The sequence below is a fragment of the Marmota marmota genome, unplaced genomic scaffold (genome assembly GCF_001458135.2).
Source record: "Marmota marmota marmota unplaced genomic scaffold, marMar, whole genome shotgun sequence".
NCBI lineage: Eukaryota > Metazoa > Chordata > Mammalia > Rodentia > Sciuridae > Marmota > Marmota marmota.
In genome coordinates, this window is record NW_025999925.1 from 14,652,403 (window position 1) to 14,669,474 (window position 17,072).

General features: G+C 36.3%; 1 long non-coding RNA gene across 2 annotated transcripts; it reads right to left on the minus strand.

The window, feature by feature from the left end:
• Positions 1-2,607: 2,607 nt before the first annotated feature.
• Positions 2,608-16,796, minus strand: LOC125615823. 2 transcript variants are annotated; one of them, XR_007346423.1, is made up of 4 exons: positions 16,146-16,796; positions 15,769-16,010; positions 13,383-13,453; positions 2,608-3,489 (listed from the first exon to the last, which is right to left on the minus strand). It is a non-coding gene; the product is annotated as an uncharacterized LOC125615823 (long non-coding RNA). The 2 variants fall into 2 exon arrangements; XR_007346422.1 differs by lacking the exon at positions 2,608-3,489 and having other exon boundaries at positions 11,655-13,453.
• Between the last annotated feature and the right edge of the window lie 276 nt (positions 16,797-17,072).

Consider the following 17,072-nt stretch of genomic DNA (forward strand, 5'->3'; position numbering starts at 1 on the left):
TTTTAAATTGTTCTCCATAAATGAGTCACTAAAGGCCAAATGATTTTAATATTAATCTTCTTTAAGCAAGCTTATTCAAATCTCTATTATTTTCTTGTGCAGTTTTGTCATAAGAATAGTCTAAAATACAGATAGCATCACTAAGTTTTCATGAAGTGCTTGCTGTCACCCATGTAGTATGTATCTACCTAATCATGCTTATTTACTCCCACTAGGCTATTGATATAGCACATCACAGGGAATGCCCCTGAAGTGTGCTGGACATGCTGCCTGGCTCTGGAGTCAGAAAGATGGGTAAAACATTGTTCTTCCTCCAGAGTGGCAAACGGTGTCACAGGGAAACTGTCCGTTACCACAGTGCTCTCAGGAAACATACTCCAAAGTTTATAGCAAAAAGTACATTTCCAGTGACATATTTCAACATGGAAGAAGAAGAAGGAGAAGGAGAATTATTCTATTTGATTCAGGGAAATTTGAGATTTCTGATTGGGACCAATATTAATGAGATGCTAAATTAGAATCTTTTGGTATATTTCCCACCAGATGAATATAAAACATTTATTTAAAAAATACTTAGCATATTTATGCAATATTCTGAATTAATCCTTGGTGAATATAGTGGTGTTTTCTTATTGGAATGCATCCATTTACAACTTTTAAAGTTAAAAATAAGAATTGAGACTTTTTTTTTTTTTTGATGGTGTTAGGGATCAAACCTTGGGGCCTTGTACATGCTAAGCAAATGCTCTATCACTAAACTACCCTCATAGCCAACTAGAACAAACAGAGAAATTAAAAAATAGTTAAATAAACAACAATAAAATATTAGAAGAGTTAGATAATAAAATAATAATATAAGAGAAAAATTCTCTGAATATATTAATTATGCTAATATTGAAAGATGTACCTATGCACCTTCAAGTCATTGATAGTCTATAGTTAATTTCACACCAAATGTGGCCCACATCTGCACTATCAAAGAAAATCTTTCTTTAAACTCCAGTAATAGAGTCCATATGATATAGCAGGGAAAAAATGTCCCATGATTAATTCATGCCTCACTTGTAAATGATTTTTATCATAATTATTGTGTGTTTGTATGATGCTGGAACCCAAAGTCTCATGCATGCTTTGAACATTTTACCATTTAGCTACATTCCCAGTGCTCATTTTTAGTTTCTTTTGAAGAAAGAAAACATATAACTCTAACAATAGATATTTGAAACATTTATACAGTAAAGTAACATGATAAATATCCCTCCCTCTTCCTTGTTCTGTGTCCTCTCCTGTCCTCTTTCATTAACTTGAACATCATTAATACTGCTTGAATCTATTTGAAGTAGGAATAAAGAAATCTGATAGTGGTTAAGTGCCTATGGGTTCAATCCCCGATTAAAAAAAAAAATCTGATAAAAATTATTCACACTAAATTGTTATGAGAGGACAACAACTGGAAAAAATGTTTAGTATGTGGAAATGAATCACTTAAGGTGGAGATTAAGGAAATAGTGGAGAATCATCTTTGTCAAGGCACTTCAGGATACCCCATAAATCACCCACATATGTAACCACCTTTTGTGCCAGAAACAAAACTTCCTTCCTGCAAAAATATACAAGTTTGAAAAATGAAATAGGATGAACACAAGCTGTGTCTATACAACACATTCAGAGAGAACCAGAGAGAAAAATTGAGTCAATGTGATTATGACTGCTATCTTTCTTGGATTTCTTAGAACATCTAATAATAAATATTCAGTCCATTGTTGTTATAAAAAAAAAGTTAAAATGACCAAGAAATGGAAGTACAGTGGTCATTTTCCTAGACTACTCCTTATATCTGGACCAAAAATATTATCTATTTTAGGTATTCCAGTAAGTACTTAAGAAAAACTCACCACATATGAGCCACAAAACAGAAACTATAGTTAAGAAAACCAGTGAAAAAAACTCAGCCAGCCATGCTATGGTCCTATATTTTACTCAAGGTGGAAATGCAGCCTAATCATGAATATTCCATCTGAATAACAATTATAATACAATGTAACACACTTAAACTTCATATCTTTACTAGGTCTATCTTGATTTATTAAGATCAATTATAATAAATGCATGCTCAACTACAAAAATTCAAAACTGAATGAAGAATCACAAACCAAAAACCTAAACAAGGAAGCACTGTGTGTTAGGAACATATTCACTGTGACACTCAGTGCACACCCAGCTTAGCATTCACTAATGGCCGGATAGAGAAAAAAAAATATATATATATATATATATATCTTGACTAAAAGACATAGTAAAGAGTTTAAAAGAAGTTGGTACCTGGAGCAAAAGAGTTAAACCAAAATGAAAAAATCAATTTTTAAGAGCAAAGTAAAATCATCCAAAGATTGTATGCTAAAATGATTCTAAACAGACAGAAAGCTAGAAAGTAATGCATTTTTAAATGACAGAATGAGCTAGGCATGGTGGTGCAAACCTGTAATCCCAGCAGCTTGGTAGATTGAGGCAGGAGGATTGCAAATTCAAAACCAGACTCAGCAATTTCGTGAGGCCCTAAGAAACTTAGCAAAACCCTGTCTCAAAATAAAAAATTAAAAAACAGCTGGGGATGCAGCTCAGTGGCTAAGTGCTCCTAGGATCAACCATGTACCAAAAATCAATAAAATAAAATAAATGGCAGAATGGGTGAGCTTTATGTGCTAAACCAGATCCTTTCCTCTCTGTCACTCATTCAGTTTTTTATTGACACCTTACAGAATGCTCAGCATTGTGTCAAGTTTTATTGCCACCTCTTTTTTACTCTGGATTTTTTAAAGGTAAATAAGAGGAATGGGAAGAATATCATAAATGAAATGTTATGAGATACTCACCTAATAAAAGCATGTGAAAGGATGAGTATAAGTTGTGTCTCTATGATGCAAAGTAACTCCTTGAAAAGTAGAAAATCCAGTCATTTTCTGATCTGAGTTGTACCAAATTCAGGTAAAAAGCATAAATCTCCTCTATGACACTCAGAGGTGTGTGCATGTGCATATAATCAGATTAAGCTGGCTCTGCCCACACCTGATGAAGTTGAGGAGAAATTTCAAGTTAAATTCTGTTTAGGAGTCCTTCCCAAACTCATATAAGCATATAATAGTATTAGCCAGAAAATCTGAGGAGAAACCACTATCCTTGAGTGTGGTGATGATCACCAATTCCATATCATCCATTCTAAAACAACTTCCAAAGCTTGAGCATGGAGTCTTTCTCCTACAAGATTCAAGGACCTGCACTCATTCACCAGTGCCCAAGAGGCCCTGACCCTTCACAGGGTCCTGCATGAGATGGTAGCCCATGTCTGCCCACCTCTACCTAATGTGACCCATGACCTTTCTCTGTATTTTGAGAAAGCCCCTCTAGGGCTAGGAAAATCTGCTCTTTCCATTTTAAAATCAGCTCAAAATAACTGCTTTTGTCCATCTTTCCTCTTGGTCATTAGTGGATCTAAAAAACAAAAACAGAAAACTCGGTAAGAGAAAACCAGTAAAGATAGCTAAGATTTTTAGAAATACTTTTTTTTTTTTAAGAAATCAAAGGATCAATGATTTTATTTTTTTTTCGATTTATTTTTTTTCTTTTTTTATTGGTTGTTCAAAACATTACAAAGCTCTTGACATATCATATTTCATACATTAGATTCAAGTTGGTGATTTTTAGAAATACTATGAGTACTTTTAATACGAATACTTCTTGCAAAAGTGGAGAAAGGAATGTTTTTATTTTTTCTTCTTTGGTAAATCTGCAATAGGATAAATAGGAAAAGGGGGAGAAAAGAAGTTCAAGATATCAGTTATATATTAGCTTAAAGCATACAAAATCGCATTTTTTTAGTTCCAGATATCTAAATATTTTCAATTCTATATAGATCTATGTAATATTTTCTTCTTAGTAACATATCCTAATTTATTTGGCTAATTTTTTATTAAATTGATTTTTTAAATTATCTGTTGCTTGAGGGTCAACCTCTACCTAGATACAAAAACATATGAATTATCAACCTGTCCTCAGAACCCATTAGCATTTGGAATAACTCTCATAGACATTTCAACATATTCTGCCTACTGTGTTGATCCCACTAGTGTGTAATTAGTGCCTATAGTTGGGCTGTCATCTTAGTCATATTGACCCAACAGGTGAGGAGAAGATCAAAAAAATAATGGAACCCAGATGCCTGGATCAGATTTAACCTTTTCCCCAAACTATCTGAAACTCACGAAATAATTTTTAAATATTTATAAGTGAAAAGAATTTGGTATATTTTTATTCTTCTTGATAGCATCATATATATTTATTGGTATCCATAACAGAAAGAAAAAAAATTGAGAGGAATAAATTTTTAAAAGAAGTTAATTTGTTGTTGATATAAGATATTTTGTTTTCTCTCAAAAACAAAATTATTTTTATAATTTTAAATCTTTTATTTACTACAGAAAGAAAATTTCAATTAAGTTCTACTAGTCTCAAATGCCTGATAATGTCTCCTCCAACTGAGAGTTTTAGTTAATCTGGAATAGGGAGCAGGAATTTTCTCCATCCAGTAGAGAAGGCATCAAACTTCCATCCCAGGGTAAAACAGAGAACAAGAACACATAATCTTTCAGGCTGGGCAGCCCTTTTCTGATGGTTTACAAAAGGGCCTATTTGGTACTCTTGTCGATTTAGACTGATAACCATTCCAGAACCCTTTTTACCAGACCGATACTAACTGCGATCACATGTGCATTTCAGTTTTCTTTTACCAAATGTTCAAGGGATGTTCCAAAACAGCATGAAATATAATGTAGTGATCATTAAATTCTACATTTAATATTTTGGTTGTATCTGAGGGGAGCAAGATCTATCCATGCAGGCCTTAGAAAGGTGTTTTTTGTTCATACTCTCTCCTTTCCCTCATCTTTCTCCCAGTTGTCATTGGGTTCCCTTCAATCACCTTTTCTTTAGGCCACTCTCCACACAAGATACACTATCTTTCTGTCACAAGTCCTGAGATGCAGACCTGGTCTCCTCTGTTCTGCAAACTCCACCACCTCAGACTTGGTTAGGAATTAAAATAAGACGATCTCTGTTTAACCTTCCTCTGAGCCAGCGGACCATGCCAAGAGTGGATATTGTAGGTCAATCAGGACACTCTTCGCCAGCAATGTCAAAACTCACCTCCCTTTTAAATACTTGAAGGTTTGCACGCCTTATCACAGGGAGGGTTTGTTTTCTTTCAAATACAACAGTTTGTTCTTCAGAGCAGATCCCTACTTAATCTTCATGAATGTGTAATAACTTTGACCTCTATTTCTTGTGAAATAATACCTCGAAAATTCTGGCATTAAAAGCTCATGGCTTTTGGGGGATTGGCTAACTTCAGTTAGCATTATCTTCTCTAATTCCATCCATTTACCTGCAAATGCCATGATTTTATTCTCTTTTATTGTTGAGTAATATTCCATTGTGTAAATATGCCACATTTTTTTTATCCATTCATCTACTGAAGGGCATCTAGGTTGGTTCCACAGTTTAACCATTGTGCATTGTGCTGCTAAACATTGATGTGACTGTGTCCCTGTAGTATGTTATTTTTAAGTCCTCTGGGTATAGACCAAGGAGAGGGATAGCTGGGTCAAATGGTAGTTCCACTCCTAATTTTCCAAGGAATCTTCATACTGCTTTCCATATTGGCTACACCAATTTGCAGCCCCACCAGCAGTGTATGAGTGTACCTTTTTCCCCACCTTCTTGCCAACACTTATTGTTGTTTGTATTCATAATAGCAGCCATTCCGATTGGAATGAGATAAAATCTGAGAGTAGTTTTGATTTACATTTCTCTAATTGCTAGCAGTGATGAACATTTTTTCATATATTTGTTGATTGATTGTATATCACCTTCTGAGAAGTGTATGTTCAGGTCCTCGGCCCATTTATTGATTGGGTTATTTATTGTTTTTGTGTAGCTTTCTGAATTCTTTACATATCCTAGAGATTAGTGCTCTATCTGATGTGAGAGGGGTAAAAATTTGCTCCCAAGATGTAGGCTCACTGTTCACTTCACAGTTTGTTTCTTTTGCTGAGAAGAAACTTTTTAGTTTGAATTCATCCCATTTATTGATTCTTGATTTTAATTCTTGCACTATGGAATTCCTATTAAGAAAGGTGGGGCCTAATTCCACATGATGGAGATTAGGGCCTACTTTTTCTTCTATTAGACACAGGGTCTCTGGTTTAATTCCTAGGTCCTTGATCCATTTTGAGTTGAGTTTTGTGCATGGTGAGAGATAGGGGTTTAATTTTATTTTGTTGTATATAGTTGAGGAAGCTTATTCATAGTGGGGTAGGGAGGGGGATCATAGGAGAAATAGATGAACTCTAGATAAGGCAGAGGGGTGGGAGGGAAAAGGAGGGGGCATAGGGTTAGAAATGATAGTGGAATGTGATGGACATCATTATCCAAAGTACTTGTATGAAGACATGAACCAGAGATATGAAATATTTGTGCTCTATATGTATAATATGAATTGTAATGCATTCCACTGTCATATATAAATTTTTTAAAAAAGAACAACTTTAAAAAAAAAAAGCTCATGGCTTTCTTGGCTGGCTTTTATTACAGAGGTCCACATATTGGTTGAAAATGTTCCTGTCTGAGTCGCTGAGGATGAATCTTATCAGGCTCAAAGAGTGTCCCTCTGACTCTCTGACATTCTTGTTTCTCCCTTGACAGCAGATGTGACTTTTACCTGATGCAGATCCTGCTGGCCTCTGTAAATTAAACCCAAGTAAGTTCTCTTTTGGACAACCCCAAACCAAAAAACAGAAGCTGGTTTATATGATCCAGGCATATCTTCCACATCACAGCTCCTGTTACACTGCTAACATAATGAAACAATTTCATAATCCTCTAAGTACTTGAAGAAAAGCATGTTTATTGATCCAAAAGATTATTAAGCTAGATCAGAGGTCAACAAATTTTTTATATAATGTTTTAGAAAATAAATAGTTATGGTTAGGATATGAGGTGTCCCCCAAGAGCTCATGATTAGATGATGAGATCTGTAATGTAATTAGTGGATTAATCCATGAGCTGGATTAATAATTTGAAAGAACTACTATGTTATACGGTCACTGTGGGCAGGTGGGGCATGGCTGCAGGAGGTGGGTCACTAGAAGTCTGCCCTGGGGGATTGTCTCTTGTCCTCTTAGCTCCTCTCTCTCTCTTTCTGTCCTTCCCAGCTGCCATGAGGCAAGCAACTTTCTTCCACTGCCACTCTCCCTCCCATGATATTCAGTCTTACCTTGGTTCCATAGCAATAGAGTTGACCAAGCATGAACTAAATCTCTGAAGTCACAAACCAAAATAAACTTTTCCACCTGTAACTTGTTCTTGTAGATCATTTTGGTTACAGCAACAAAAAGCTTACTAACACATGTAATCTGTCACAGCTACTCAGCGTCTTCCCATTGTATCTTGAGAGTACACATAAACAATATATAAATGAATAAATGTGGCTGTGTTCAAATAAAAGTTTCTTACAAAAACAGATATTGGGCTGAATTCAGCCTACAGACTACAGTTTGCTAAACTTTGCTCTTAATAATTATTCTAGATTCTAAATTTTAAAAGACCTTAGGTTTTCAAATACTACAATCAAAAGAATATGGAGGTAGCTACTAGGATAGATCTATCTACTTACAAAATGTGAACTTAAAAAAATAGGATTTCAATTGAGAAATCAAAATGATTAAGAGAGACTTACCTGCCTCTTTTAAATACTAATGAGCTAATTAGATAAAATTAATAGTTATAGAAATTTATCAAAATAAATTTAATGAAATCAGTTTAATGAATTTCACTAAACTATGCAATCAATTATCAGGGAACACACATTCTTTTCAAGCATTATAGGACTTTCAGACATCCACATCTACCTCTGCCCCACTACTCAAAGGCCTTCCTCCTTGCTTTCTGTGATCTGACTTAGAAACACAGAATGCCTTGACAGCTCTGAGACCTCCCAACTACTTGTCTTCTCCATTAAGGCTGAAAACCAAAACTGGGCCTTGAAAATTCCTATGCACTTAGAAAGCTGTTTAGACTTCCGCCCCACCCCACCCCCCAAAAAACACTAAGAGATTGTCCCTTTTGCTAAACATGTTGAAACTATCCCTTCACCTGAGACAAATTCCTTAAACTCTTATATAAACTTCATAACCTAAACCTCTTGTTTCAGACATACCAAAGTAGAATATCTTTCTCTCACCATCTGTGGCAAGGATCACTACAACACCCTGACAGTATATTTCCTTGAAAAATGCCTTTGGACTGATCAAAAGATATATACAGAGAATTTCAAAACTTAAGAAAACATTTAAAATATGTAGTTCTGTAGTTCACATACCTTCTTTTACAGATGATAAAAATGTGCAGAAAAATTTAGTAAATAAACAGGTCCACTAACTCCCTCAATCCAAAAGTGTCACAATTCAAAAGTTTTATCACAAAACTGAGAAAGTAAACACAACAGGCACATCTCTGTTTTTCTAGTTCCTAGCAAGATAAACAGAGTAGACATTCAAAAAAATAAATATATGGCAAGTACTTGAGAATATTCTCCATTAAACAGATAACAGGAGTGAAGGTATTTAAACACTAAAAATTTCTAGCACAGTCTTTCTCATTTTCATTTGTAATATCCATTATTAGCATGCAAAGATATTTGGCTTTCTTACACTCCAAAGTTATGTTTCACAGCTGTGTTTTTTGTAGCTGTGAAATTTGGTCTTCTGATTACATCTTAGCTGTTTACATTTTAGTTGTGAAATAGGGTTTTGTTTTTAGCTAGCTAGCAAAACTTCTGTTACATCAGTTTCAAAAATTGTCATATCCAAAATAGCAGCTTTAAATATATATCAAAATGTACTTTGATTTTTCATATGTGATGATATCTGCCATGTAATGATTAGTTAGGGTAAATATTTAAAGTGCTTTACTATTTTTCCAATAGTAATCTGTTATATTCTGAATAAAGAAATATCCAATGTAAGAAAAATGGCACAGGGTCTTTACTGTTTCTACATCAATAAAGTACATAGAAAATTCTGTTCTGAGGCAAAGTTCATATGTATATGAGCACAAACAAATATTTTTCCAATGAACAAACTAACCCATGTGTAGCTTAATGTGAGTAGCAATACTCAATTTAAACCAATGTAACTTGCTTAACAGGGCTAAGGGGTCCAAGGTATTGATATGCTAAGAGATGTCCCTGGTCCATCAGTTGGGAGCAGGTGGAAAATGCTGATTCTCAGGACTTATGCCAGTGTTCATAAATCTGATTTGAACACCAACTCAGGGATTCACCCTTACAATGAATCTAAGAAGCATTAGCCCATTATTAGAGATTTTCAGTCACAATTTGGGACATAATTGCAAACTGTGCCTTTAAGATAGGAACAGGACTGGTTGTTCATAAATACTCCATGATGTTTGTATTCAAATTTGTGACATTGCTAGTGTAGTCAAATTTGGGGGTGATAATTCTTACTACCCTAATACTCCATCACTGACACTATATTTGGAAATCCCCTTTTGGATTTGGTAAGACTCACAAATCAGTGTCATTACATTATAGTTTTGCCTCCTTTTGAACCAAAAACAGCTTTTCACACTGATTTTACTTAGAACACTAAGCCAAATAACATTGGGTTCTTTCCAAAATCAAATCCATTTTCAAGTATAAATATTTGCTCTCTTTGGGAGTAATAAAAACATTGGACTGTAGGCTCTAAAAAAAACTAAAAAAGAATTCAAAAAAATGAACAATGGTTGTATAATTGTTATGTGGAAGTGGCTCCTTTAGAGAGAAAAACTCTCACTTTTATGTACAAGTAAGTTCTGGCATTTTTTTTAAACAGGGTGCCCCCTAAAGACTTCACCAATTAGCAGGATAGCCTGCCGAAGACAAGTGGTGCTTGGCTATTGCTGCCTTAGCAAGAAATGCATGAAGTTTACTATTCTGCCCTTCAAAAATGGAATCTTCGTGAAGGAAAGGAGATGTTTCCCTCACCAGAATACAGAAGTAAGCAGACATTACATTTTTCAATAGTTTCAACCCTTTAATAACAAACAAGCTCTATTGTCACAGGAAGGAAGAAAATGGGTCCTTTGTGTGTAGCCAGGGAAAAGGAAGACTACTGGCCCTTGTGAGTGAATTCTGAGGGGTCAAATGTAGGACACTAGATTCTGAGATGGAGGGTACCTTCCAGCCTGGCATATCTGAGGGGTTTCTTGGGTGCTATATGATATTAAAGGATGGGTGCCAAGATCTGAGTTATGGTGAGATCACTCTCATTCAAAAGGATCTTCCTGGCTTAGAGTTCTGTGCAGTGGAACATGGTGATAGGAAACAATGCCACAAGACCTCAGAAGACCAAGACACCAAGTTCTTAAAGGCAAACAGTGGCCATGTGACTTCTTCAAGGACTCTGAAAATCTGCAGAATTCTTGGATAATTCAAAGAAAGGGAAGGGAACATTCTGACATTGTGATATTGAAGTTTGTGCCTATCAAAAATATAAGATTTGGGGCTGGGGCTGTAGCTCAGCAGCAGAGCGCTTGTCTAGCATGCATGAGACACTGGGTTTGATCCTCAGCACCACATAAAAATAAACAAATAAAATAAAAGCATTCTGTCCATCAACAACTACAAAAAATAAAAATTAAAAAAATAATAAGATTAAATCTAGTTCTGATTCAACTCAAAATATAAAACAGCAATGAGAGTGCCTGCATTCCAAGTTTTATAGAGATCATGTCTAGGGTATAGTTTTCAATTCAAGCCTTTTAAAGGTGGTAAATAAATATGCTCATAGGTAAACTGTTGTCAAGCTGGTCAATTTTATGAACAGTGACTTTAGAAGCCATTAAAGTGGGAGAACAGACTGAAGTAGTACAATGCTGATCTGTGGCCTAGAATAAAGTGGTCCAAGTAAGGAAAATGTAGCCCAAAGAATGAGTAATGTGTGATATCCAATTAGTCTTTTAACTATGTTTAGAGCTCCTTCTGAATCATGCATAAAGAGCTATTTCTGCTCTTTTGCATAAAGAACACAAAAGCAAACCAATAGCTGCCTTTCTAAAATTCTTGTTTTTGAAGAGATAAATAAACATGCACTCTAATATGTGGTATCAATGGAAGAAACAAAGAAAGTGATTAAGCTAATGGTTTGGGTAGTTGGATCTGACAATTTACCACCCAAATCTTCTTGGGCAGTTATACAAAGTCTCTCATTAGGATTTAGTATGAGGTATCCCTCAAAAGCTCATGTGTGAGATGATGCAATAAAGTTTAGAGGTGAAATGATTGGGCTATGAAAGCTTTAACTTAATCAGTGCATTAATCTACTATAGGGATTAATTGTGTGATAACTGTAGGCAGGCAGGGTTTGGCTGAAGGATGTGAGTCAATGAGAGCATGCCCTTGGGGTTTATATTTTGTCTGTGGTGAGAGGGCCGCTTCCTCCCCACCCTCATTTCCTGGTAGTCATGAGCTACTTTCCTCCACCACACTCTTCAACCATGATGTTCTGCCTTACTTCGAACCCTGAAGAATGGAGCTAGCTGTCTATGGACTGAGACCTCTAAATCTGTTCTTCTCGAGGCTTTTGGTCACAGCAGCAAGAAAAGTTGACTAAAACATCACTGAATCTCTTTTTATTCATCAGTAGTAATAGAATTGGAGCATTTAAGCATTCAGTAGATGTTAGCTGCTACTGTTTTTAAAAATGTAGTTAATATTAATGAGATAATATGTTAATTTCACCCATAGATTCATAAAAAGCCTTCAGCAAGAAATACATTTGAACTTTATCCTACAGGATGAGTGAAAAAAAAAAAAGAGAGAGAAAAGAAGAACATTCCAGGCAGAGAGAACAACATGGATAAAGTCACAAAAGAGTTAGTATGTGGTCCATCCTGGAATGAAAAGGATTTTAAAGCAATCATATTAAAAGATCTGAGGAAAGTGCCTGAAATGAAGATAAAAATGTAAAGCAGAGCTGTGGTACAGTAGGCCACATAACCTGTAAACAATAAGGAACAATCAAATATTTTAAACCAAAGAGGATGTAATAGTCCTTTTTGTTATTATGTTGAAATACCTTTATGTACACTATGAAGACAAAAAGGTTTACTTACAGTTCCAGAGGTACAAGGTTGTGGGCTGCATCTGGTAAATGGACTTTTTATGGAAGAGTGCTTAGGTGGCTCAGGACATAGCATGGCAAGAAACAGGGTGGGTGTGAGTGTGTGCATGTATCTTCCAGTCTCTCTTATAACGTCACCAAGATGCAGTCATGGGGACCCCATGGTAATGAACTTATCTAATCCTAATCAGATCCCAGAGGCCACACTTCTAAACACCATAGTCATATTAAGTTTCCACTTCCCAATGGGGATTCAATTTCAACACATGAAATCTATAACCCTTTCTATTTGCCAGACACTTTTCATGTATCATGTCATTTTGCTCTTAAGAGACACTGAAGTATAGCAGAGGAGCAGGATTTTGGAAGGATCATCTTGGTACCATGACTGGACTGGTAGAAGACAAGTCAGTAGTACAGGGAGTATAGAACAGGAAATATCTAATGAAAATCAAGCAATACACATCCTGAGAAAGCCACAGAGGATCCTCAGATTAGCAGGTCACTGTCTTTCTTCCTGTTTTTTATACATGCATCTAAGAACATATGTATATATGAGAAGGTCATATAACTGACCCTCAGTCTTCCCATTCATAAAATAAAGATCACAATGGCACGACCCATGAAAAGTGTCTGGGAAGTGGAAAGAGCAGTATAAACATTGCTGTTTGTTATCTTGTTCTTTCCTATTTTATCAATTATTTTCCCCGTTTTGGTTTAATCATTGTCTTCTTCCCTTGGCCAACTCTTTCTACATCACCAAAATTCCAGTTGTAATTCTTCAGGCCTATAAAGACTGCAGAGTTCTTCATTTTTGACTCAATATATTTTAATAGCTTCCTCTTACATTAGGAGAATGTCCAGAGAAAATAGGGTGTAATCTCCGTACAGAAGGAATCATGTGATCTTCTCTGCATTAAAGAAATTCACATTCCATTAGGAGAAAGATGAGAAGTATACAATATAGTAAAATATGATTTGGAATAAAGTAAAATACAGTGAGAGAACTTACAACCAAGCACTTCAATGGCTCTAATTTACAACCCAACACTTACCAAATTTCCTGGGCAAGTTGCTGAACCTTGGCTAGGCAGAAACATGCAATGGTTAGGCACTGATCTGGAACTGAAATGAGTGGTTTCTCACCTGACTCCATCATTTGCTCACTGTTAGCTTTGGATAGATTACTTTACTTCTCTGTTTCTCCAAGATTTAATCTATAAAATGAAGATGATAATAATAGCATTCATTTCCTGCATGTGCTATGTAGATCAAATGAATCAGAACATGTTAAGTGCTTAAAACACTGCCTGGCACAAAATATACAGTTCATAAAATGTTAGCTATTTTAAATATTTCTGAACCTCAGTATCCTTCACTACAAAATGAAGATAGTAATTGTCATAAGCAATCTATTTTATAAAATTGTTGTGAGATAACCTACATGAAATAATTTACGTGAAAGTCAATTGTTGAGTATATAATATACTAAAATGTAATGTTATTTATAATATATAAGTGAACACTTATACCAGTAGCTAACAGACAATTTCTTCTCAAAGTGTCCTTTAGCCATCTTGTAAATAGGAACTCAATTTACAGTCCTTCCTAAAGGCACCAAAACTACAATGAAACCTTTGTTCTGTCTTGCTGGAGTTCTAATTAATTGAGGGAAATAACTAAAAGTATTATTAGTTGTTTTTAATAATTATTTGAATGAGTTTTCTTAGCCAATGAACCTGTGGGCATTGATGACCACATTTTTTAGATGATATTAGAGTAAATACAGGAAATTCAATCTTTTTTAAATGTTATCCACTTGGGATGTCTGTTGACATTTTGCAAAGCAAACCATAAATGTACTTAAACCTATGAGTAAAACATTAAAATTAAAAATCAGCCTATCTTTCCTCCGAGTTCCTTTTTCAAATGGCACAGAGAACTTTACACAAGCTCCAGGCACCTCTATATTAATTCCTAGGGGCAATGGTATTCAGTGCATCAAGCAGCCTGGTCAGGTACTGCTGAGTCAACCCCATTCTGGGACTTAACTTGCTTGTGAATGCAATGCACAGGCCTTGAGATGTCATTATTCCAAAGTTATGATAAGGCACTCACTTATACTGCTTTGCAGGGAAAGAACCAGAGTTTAAAAAGCCAGAGCCACCAATTTATATTATGCTACTGTAACACTCTGGAGCAGAATCTCATTTTAAAAGACAGTGCCTAGAAAAGAAAAGGCTTTACTAGATTACTCCACAATCATGGAATTGGATCCTTTGAAACATGTTTCTTTTCTTTACCATCAGTACTTTCATTTCCATTAGAAATCACAGATGGGTACTAAGATAGCTATTTGTATATTTGTGTTACAAATAACTAAGATAGTTATTTTTAACACAAAGTGCAGCAGTGATCATCTCTTAATGGAAGAACTACCAATAAGTTACTGGATGGATGAACCTGCCTGGCTGACATGTCTTAGCTTGGACATGTTTACTAAATACAATTGCAGCCACAGTGACGAAAGTTAAAAGTGCATGATTCTATATTATGTTATTTGAATATAGAGCTACAAATTAGTTTATTGTGGGAAATTACCACTTTCTCAAAATCTTCAAAGTTCACTAGGAAACAAGAAGCTTGGATATGTTGTAATTAACTGGGAAAATGGTAGATGCTTCTATCAATACTTAGTTTGGCATTATTAAAGAATAAAATCTGTAACAGCAAAGCCCACATTTCACGAAGTGTTTCTGTAGGGGGAATATTAAAATCATAAATAGCAACATGCTTATGTGGTACACATTAGGTAGACTTTTTTCCAAGATGGCACAGAATCTTAACTAAGTTAAAATGTAGCATTTATAACCCTTGATTTATAACCTTTATAACTTCTACCTAAGAATTTATCCAAAGTAAATTTCTAGTGCTCCGTTTACTAACTTTCCCTTCAGTTGAACATTTAGATGAAACTTCTGTTTCTAGAGTAATTTGCTAGAGGGTGATTTTGATTATTAGAACTCAAACTAGGGATGACATTCAAATCTCATGTATAGCAAGTGGATACAATTTTAAATAAATTTTTTAAAAAGCCTGTTCTACAGAAAGAACTAGGATTAGACAACAACACTCCTTTGATCTCAGTGTTATCACTCTTTACAGCTTCTCCACTCTGAACCACCCAGAAGGTAGTCTGTCTGTAAACATTTGTTTATTTCTTTCATGGCCATCTTGCATGTTATTACTGGGACAGCTGCTTTTAACAAAGAGAACTTTCAAATTGCCAGGACAGTACTAGCAATTTTAAAATAAGTAAAGGCTCTAAGTAGCAGATAGTTCATAAACAGCCATTTAGAAGTCATTTAGAATTCCTGTTGCTTTCCCTAATTTTCAGCACACCTGAGAATCACTATGCTCATATCATGGAAGATGATGCTGTCTACCAGGTACATAATAAGCACTCCATAAAATGTGCTCAATTAATAAATGTTGGCAAAATATTATTTAAATTTTTCTGCTCTCTACTCACTTCTTCATGGTGTAAGTGTTGAGTGGGAATTTCCTCAATTCTCAGTAGAAAATCCTTTAAGTGTTCCAGTGTCACAGTAGAGATCTATGAAACAAGGTCACTTCGCAATTCTCCTGCTTTCCCATTAGAGGATCTCAAAGCACTATAGAAACCGCGATTTTCTCCTGTGACATTTTTCCCATCAATGTGCTTCAAGGGCAGTTCAGAGCAGTATTCAAAGCTTGTGTACCTTTTACTATTGTCTGTAAAGGGCCAAGAACCCAGATTCTGAATGTAAATAACAGTGACAAATTATCCCTGATCTCTCTCTCTCTCTCTCTCTCTCTGAATAGGTTTCTCTTTTCATGGGTTCTCCTTCATGCTCTTAGTCTGCTTACCTGTAAGTTGGAGGAGCTGACATTTAACTGCCCACCTTTAACAGATCTCCCGCACCACTCTTCCCTGACCACGTGTAGGCACTTCTCTCTCTAAGTAGATCTAAAGCTGCCTGATCTCCTCCCCAATGCTTTATGGCTTAAGGATATTGCAGCCTTGATGTAGAAGACAAATACACACCATAGCTCTGGGCATACAAAACTATCTATCATCATCCTGCCTCTGGACGTGGCCAGTACATTGTGTGTTTCAGAGAAATTAATCTGGTGTTTAAGGGGGAGAAAGCCATTACAAAATCAGTCTGCGTGCAGAACCTTCCCTCAGACCCTGTAGCAGCATTTTCGACGCCTTTCGCTTCTGTACAGCTAAACTCAAACTTGACCTTCGAGAGGATTTCAAGGAAGGGAGGCTTCCTCCCTTTCTCGCGCCTGCTCCTAGAGCACTAGGAGGCCTCCCTCTGGGAAATAGCTGCCTTGGACCCGAGCTCGGGGAACCGCACGTCGAGGCGCGCGGACGCGCCAGGGAAACCGGAGGCGGTGGCTGCGGCAGAGGACGGGTGGGGGGGAAGGGAAAAGGCTGCGGGAGCGGACAGGAGAAGGTGGAAGGAGGAGGAGGATCTGTCTGCATATGCATGAGGCACCCAGCACTGCCCTCTTCCCCTGCAGCTGCTCGGGTGGAGGCAGAGGAGGAAGGGAGGAGGGGAGGGGAGGAAATAAGGAGGGGGCGGGGTAACAAGAACCGCATCTAAAGCAGAGTCTGGTTTGGAGAACGGAAGAGGTGATTTGCATGGAGCCTGGTGATTGGCTGATGGCTGGAGGCTGGGTCTGAGAGGCAGTCCCTGAATGGTTTAACGAAGGAAATTACAGTATTCATTGGGCTTAAGAAAACTGGGGCGGGCCTGTTCGGTGCAATATGAAATGTGGCCGCCA